This window comes from Phoxinus phoxinus, assembly GCF_949152265.1.
Source record: "Phoxinus phoxinus genome assembly, chromosome: 5".
Lineage (NCBI taxonomy): Eukaryota > Metazoa > Chordata > Actinopteri > Cypriniformes > Leuciscidae > Phoxinus > Phoxinus phoxinus.
Genome location: NC_136880.1, coordinates 35939877 through 35947773, shown reverse-complemented (window position 1 = coordinate 35947773; position 7897 = coordinate 35939877).

The window sequence follows — 7897 nt, the reverse complement described above, 5'->3', positions numbered from 1 at the left end:
GAGAGCCGCTGGAACACAAAGCACCTTTCATGCACAAGACTGCGGACCGTAGTAAAACATGACACACGGAGAATGAATGTACATAGGATTTTGCAGAAACAGCAATGCTCACCAAAAAATGAATGAAGTAGTAACACAGAAGCGCTATAAATGTGCTCACTTCACATGGACATGCCTTAACATAATAAAAAGATTAAATTATTAGACATAAGGCAATAAGGGAAGAAATATAGGAAATATAGTTTGATGCTCAGGTAAAACTCACAGCAGGTGAGTGTTTAAAGCAGTATTTTTTTGGTTTTGCTTCCGGTAGGTTTACTGCTCGCCTTAAGGTGATCTTTGACATGGGTTCATGCATTTGACATTGACATGTTTAAATGGATCCTGGCAATAGCAAGCCAATATATATGTGCTTCCTTTGTTCTAGTTCTGCTCATTGTTCTTTTAAATGTATGATGATGCTAAAGTTTACAATCTCTCCCAGTGGAACCATGTTGAGGCCAAATGTAGGCCTTTGTGTCTATTGTGTCTTTGTGTCTATTCACCTGTGTCTATTAAACCTTTGACAAAATCAGACCGCCATAGAGAGCAGTTATCACGAAACAGCTTCACGAGCAGTCTTTTCAACCACACAGTTATTTCTGTGTTACAAATATTCATATTATCACAGTAGTACATGGGATAAAAGTTTATAGTTTAGATATGAACACTGTCTATGGAAGCGATCAAAACAAACATGACGCTTCAAATTACGATTGTATCTATTAAATCATTACACCAGTAGGTGGCGACAAGTGGTTGTTAAAGGCACACTATGTAGAAATTGTAACTGTAATATAACAGCTTCAAAGTCATTTTGGTGGTAACAAACTTATAGTAGGGCGAATCATCCTGGTAGTAAAGCTTGGGGGGGGGACGCCACTGTAAAAACCAGCAACGCAAGTTTGAGAGGAGCGCCCCCGACAAATCTCGCGAGAATCACGACTTGCTTTACGGCAATGACGTCACACACATTAACAACATATGAAGCATGAAGACACTTGCGCGCATTTCAGACGTGATACTCGACGATGGAAAAATCAAAGAAAACGCGGTCGGAAAGGACTAGGAAAAGGAAAAGATAATCTGACCGCGTGAGGAACCGGACAAGAGTCACACTCGCTCAGGCTTTCACTCGTTGGCGCGAGCTAAAAAGCAGCACTGGATGCAGCAGCGATGCTGAACTGGCGATCTTGTTGATGAACTAGTAAATAAATCTCTTATTTGTAAACTTGTTTGCGTTCTATGTTGTATGTTGTTGCGCTTGCTTGTAGTATGTCATTTTTTTATGATGCTGTTCATTCATCCATTATATCAGACGACGCTGTTGGCGTTGCTTCCTGCGATTATCATGAGAACAGTTGTCAAATCTCACATAATTATCAGGACATAAATAAGCCTAGAGGTTGTAAATAGTGTAAACGAGCACAATTTGCAAACTATTATGATAAATTGCAATAATCATGTCTAATGACATCATAACGGCCAATGTTATAAAATAATGCGACGTACATTTAACTTTATTGATGTCATCTGGCATTTTGTAATGTTTACATTACAATCAAAAAACACAAATGAAATTATACAGTAGGCCAGTAGACTATAGGCTATACTTGTGATTTAGCTGCAATTATGTAAAAACGTTATAAGCCAGCAAACGCGGTAGGCTACTTTATTGTTGGTATTTACGACAGTGCAAGTATTCCACAGCGACTCTAGAGGTCGCTGTTTGACCAAAACACAATTTCTACATAGTGTAACTTTAAAACATTTATTTGTCACTGAATCATTCATTCAAGAGATTTGATAAAAAAAACACTGATTCATCCAGTAATTAAATGAGTCATTGAATCATTCATTTAAATCAATTGAAAATCATTTAAACCATAGCAAATCAATCAGAACCTCTAGTAAATTACGTTATTTTATTTAGTTGTCTGTTCAGAATCGTGATCTCTGTTTGAAAGAAAAACAGAGTGATTCTCAATTTATCCAGAATCGTGCAGCTCTACTATCTAATTTTTTTTTTTTTTTTTTTTTATTAACTAGCTGCTTAGTGACCTTTACGAATGACATTGCATTCCAGAGTCTGAAAAAAGAAACGAAACCTTTCACACAATGCTTGATGCATAAAGCTGATGCATAAATCCTTTAAATTTCCTCACTCAATCTGAGCTGAACGAGTTCTCAAGAATACAGAGATTTGCTTGAATAAGTTTAATATTTGTTCAAATATTTATAATATATGTCTTCTAATTGTGTAACTGTGTAATGAACAATGTTGTTTTATCATGTTTATTCCCAAATTATTTAATTCATTATATCCATTTGGTTTGAGATGTCAGCATCTGTTATTGCTTCCAGTCTATTGGTTAGTTAGTCATCTAAAGTGATTTGCAGAAAATGTATTGCAGGGACAGTTCCTCCCACGGCAGCTCGGGGTTGAGTTTGTATCTCAAGGGCAGAATAGATAGAGCAGGATTAATCTCTGTAATCGTGTCTCAGTGTTTGGGTCATCTCTATTTGTAACTGAACTTGCAACCTTTAGGGCAGAGGTCCAGATCCATTGGCATTAGGCTGAAGGATTCCCAGAATTCTTCAAATGACAGAGAAGGATTACACAGCCCAAACTTTAACTTATAAAATCAGTACATTGTTCTCACAACAGCCTCGCAATGGGAAGCCCTTACAAAGTCAACAATTGGTTTTGGGAGTGATTTCTGATGCTGCAATCTCCTCCTATTCTTTTTCTAACTGGCATTGTTATAAACTTACATTTCTTTGGCAGACACTTTTATCACTTTTATCCAAATATATAGGCTAGTGGCCGAAAGTGATGTCCAGTCTCGGACAATTTACATATTCACCCTTTATTTAAATATGATAAAAAAATGTGTTATATATTTTGTAAGCATAAAAATAAAGGTTCTAAAAAGGGGTTTTCAGAAGAAAATTTTTACAAATCTAAAGAACCTTTTTGCACTATAAAGATCCTTTTGTAAAATGGAAAGGTTCCATGGATGCTAGATCTTCTTAATATTATAATAGAACCATCAATGCCAATAAATATTCTTCAGAGTGTTGTGTAGTTGTGCTTTGAGTAAATAGTTTTATAATGCAATGAAACATGCCAAATTGTGCAGACATAATTTTTGGCCAGGCTGTCAACAAAGAAATTATGAATACATGCAAAAACATGTAATACATTTTCCCCTTTTTTTTGTCAGATAAATATCATTACCAAGTTTTTTCTTCCCTCATATTTAAAATATTTATAAAATATTTCCCTCATATTTTGATGGTTTCTCTTATGTATTCATTCAAATCACTCATTTTCGTGACAACAACATATATTTGCATTGTAAATTAACACCTAAAATGTATACATTTATTTCATACTAAATATAGTAAAAATCTGTTTACAGATTGACATATTGCTTTAGACTTACTGATATAATTATTATAATTAAACTTTATTTGGAGTGCTTCTTTATTGCACATTTTTTTATATTAAGCCTAAAATGTGTTTTAATATCACTATTAGTAAGGATAGTATTAACACTTTATAATATCAGTCTTTTAATGCAAGATATTTAAAATGTACCAAAAGTATTCTTGCAATAGTTCTTTAGCACAATCAAATATACGTACATTTTTAGTTGGACCTCAGCGCTACTTCCGGATCTGTAAAAAATCTAACCTCCCCAACTCAAAAATTTCTAGTGACTGGTCACATCTAAATTTTTCAATTGGCCCAAGTGAAATTCTGCAAATTTGATTTGATCAATTTGCAGAATTTCACTTATTAGAGATATTTCTCTCCCTCCATTGACAATCTAAGCAATTACCTCTTTGATGCTTCAAAAAGTTCATAAAGAGATCGTAAAACGAATCCATATGAATTGAGCGGTTTAGTTCAAATATTTCTGAAGATATACGATCGCTTTATATGATGAACAGATTGAATTTAGGCTTTTATTCACATATAAACATTGATCAGCGTACATTAACAGGAGTTCTACAGTGTGTGCTTGACGCACGAGAATAAACCTCATTGTTTCTCGCACATCAAGCGAACATGTTTGAGATTCTGTTTATCACAACTGATGTGTGAGTTGATGAATGTTTATATGTGAATAAAAGCCTAAATTCAATCTGTTCATGATAAAAAGCGATCGTGTCTCTTCAGAAATTTGGACTAAACCGCTGAAATCATATGGATTAGTTTTACGATCTCTTTATGATCTTGTTGCGTAGCTGTCAACGGAGGGATAGAAAGCTCTCAGATTTCATCAAAAATATCTTCATTTGTGTTCCAAAGAAGAATGAAAGTCTTACGGGTTTGTAACAACATGACAGAATTTTCATTTTGGGTGAACTATCCCTTTAAGTACAACATTTAGCAGACTTTAAGTGTATCAATTTAGTATACCAAAAGTACAATTGCAGGGTATATTTATATTAAATACATAAATATGTAAATGTATTTGTAGTATACTTAGCATAAAATGTATTAAAATACATTTTGGTGTATTTATTTTTATAGGGATGATTTTTGATTTGATCTAATCAGCAGAAATAGATAAATTCCTTTTTGTTCTGATACACACACACATGTTCTGTCCCTCTGCAGTTCTACAAGTTCACATGCAGCGCACACACATGCACATGCACTCAATCACTGCTCTTTTCTATGCGCACACATACACATACACACATTAGATTTGCAAATGGAAGCAGCTCTGCTTGAATGAGTGGGTGCAGTGGAGAACCGAGAGGAATGGAACGAGAGAAAGAGAGAGAAGATAACGAGAGATGTGATTTCCCTCTTCCTTAATGTGTCTTTTGTGTTTTTTAGCCTGTCTGTCTCTCTCAGGATACCCTCTTCTTTAGTTACCATGGTGATGGCATGCCCCCCTCCCCTCCTTTCTGTCTGTCTACCTCCTTACCCCGCTTTCGCGCTCACTCGTTTCTCTGTTACCATGGCGATGGCTCTCCCCATCATGATACCTGTTCATTCTTTCTTTGCTTTCAGAATCTCTTTGTATTTTCTGCTTGATTCTGAGAGGATGCATCCATCCATCTCTCTGTTGCTTTACTTTGACTGTAATGGTTTGTCGTTTGTGTGTCTCTTTGAATTCATTTGCTGATTCCCAATATCGCTGATTCTCCCTAAACACCATCACTGGAGACAGTCTGCAGAGGGTGGGCAGCAACCAGCACGCATATAAAGAGAGCATTTTTGGGGGTAATTTTCGCAGACGACAGTTGTTGCTATGGCGACAGAACTTTAGGATTTGGATGGAAGCGGTAGAGGGAAGAATGTGGGAGAATGGATGGAAACAGTGTAAGAGATAACTGGATGTATAGAGAGAGAGAGAGAGAGAGAGAGAGAGAGAGAGAGAGAGAGGGCGTGCTGGAATTTTGGGAGACGACCCTCTGCATGTTGTAGTTTTTCGGTGGTGCACTGGCGAGCCGAATATATCACACTGCAGATGCTTTCTTTGTCATTCGAATATGTCCATTTGAATTTAAATTTGTAGGGGGAGGGGGAAAATAATCTTTACTAGGACTGTGTCTAAAAATATATATATATATATATACTAGAATTTAAAAAAATCGAAACATTAGTGATCATTGCCTGTACTGGATTGGCCGCCATGGTGCTAGGGTGGTTGCCAGGGTGTTGCTATCTGGTTGCTAAGGTGTTCTGAGTGGTTTTTAGGATGCTATGGCCGCCTATTCCAAAAATTGGGGTTTGTGAACAAAAACATTAATCATAAAAATATACATTAAAAAATACATAATAATACTTTTTAAAATTAAAACAATTAAAATAAAACACCTATTTATATTAATACTAATATGTTATTTGTTTACCTGCATGCCAAAGCATGCAGGTAACATGTGAACATGTGCTGCAAAGAGGTTCAGTTGACAAGAAAGTTTGTGAATCTCTGCTCTATGATATTCTGTTCAATATGGCCTCCTTTTTTATGAGTTTTATTACTTTATTTAGTTTAATTGTCCACCAGGTAAAAATCACAAGTCTTTAAGTAAAAGCACAGTTTTCGGGTGAAATATGTAAGATTTTTTTAACATCTTAAAATAGATTCTCTTAACCCATGCAGTTTATTGTTTATTGACTGCTATAATGCCATTAACCCCCTATAATCCCCTAAACGTTGAACCCCCCCTGGCACCATCAAAACATTAAGAGTGGTCCACTCATATCATCAATATCTTTCCAGCTTAAAGGGATAGTTCACCCAAAAATGAAAATTCTGTCATAATTTACTCACCCTCATATCGTTCCAAACCCGTAAGACTTTCGTTCATCTTCAGAACACAAATTATGTATTTTTGATGGAATCTGAGTTTCTGTCCCTCCATTGTCAGCTACTCAACTATTGACGCTTCAAAAAGTTCATAAAGAGATCGTAAAACTAATCCATATGAATTGAGCGGTTTTTAGTCCAAGTTTTCTGATGAGACTTGATCACATTTTAATGATGAACAGATTTAATTTATTTAGGCTTTTATTTACATATAATCATTGATCAGTGAACATAAACAGAAGTTCAACTGAACCTGTTTGATGTGCAAGAACAAACCTCATTGGTTCTTGCGGACGCTTAAACTGCGTAACACGAGAATGAACCTCATTGGTTTTCGCACATCACGCGAACATGTTTGAGCTTCCGTTCACCACAACTGATGTGTGAGTTGATGATTCAATCTGTTCATCATAAAAAGCGATTGTGTCTCTTCAGAAATTTGGACTAAACTGCTGAAATCATATGGATTAGTTTTACGATCTCTTTATGATTTTGAAGTGTTAAATTGGTAGTTACGTAGCTGTCAAGGGACAGAAAGCTCTCAGATTTCATCAAAAAGATCTTCATTTGAGTTCCGAAGATGAACGAAAATCTTACAGATTTGGAACGACATGAAGGTGAGTAATTAATTACAGAGTTTTCATTTTGGGGTGAACTATCCCTTTAACCGATACTGTGAGTTTGGGGCATGGCTGCTATAGCAGGTGGAGCTAGAGAGTTTAACAGGTAGGCTGTGTCCAAAAATTGAGGTACTTATTTTGAATACGTAATTACTTCACGGCTGCTACAAAGTATGTTCTAGTATTAGTAGTAATCTGGACGTACTACATCCGCCATTTTGTCATTATCATGTGACCTACCAGCGTCTGTTACATCGCTTCACTGCCATTCATAAATCCTCTCCCGTGGCCTCATGGGACAGTAAAGTGTCCATCGTATGAACACTTCAGAATTTCACCAGAAGTAGGTTATCCGGGTACTTTTTGTCTATTCTTTTACTGTGAGTTCAGACATACCTCTTTTGTCACATTCAGTTTTTTTTTGCCTACTATATAGTAGGGAAGTGTGCCATTTCGGATGCAGTCAGAGTGTCCTGTAACATTTTCTCCATCAAACCTTAAGTAAAGATTCCCTTTCAACTTGATAAAATCTGAGAATGTGAGGCAGAAAAAAATAGTGAGAGAAGTAGAGTCTAAATGAGAAATGACATGACAGTACAGTGCATAAATGATTCCCTTTCTGTGTTTTCGTTGCACCGAGGTGACTGATGCCGAAAGCAGACATTTTCACAAATATTTAATTAAGAGACCAAAACAGAAAAAAGATGGGAGGAGAATGAGTTGAGAGGCATGAGGTGAGATGGAAACTGAGAAAGAGAAGGAAAGAAGATAGAGAGAGAGAGAGAGAGAGAGAGAGAGAGAGAGAGAGAGAGAGAGAGAGAGAGAGAGAGAGAGAGAGAGAGAGAGAGAGATAAAGGAAATGCTTCACATTCTTTCAGTGCTGAGAAAGTGTGTGTGTGA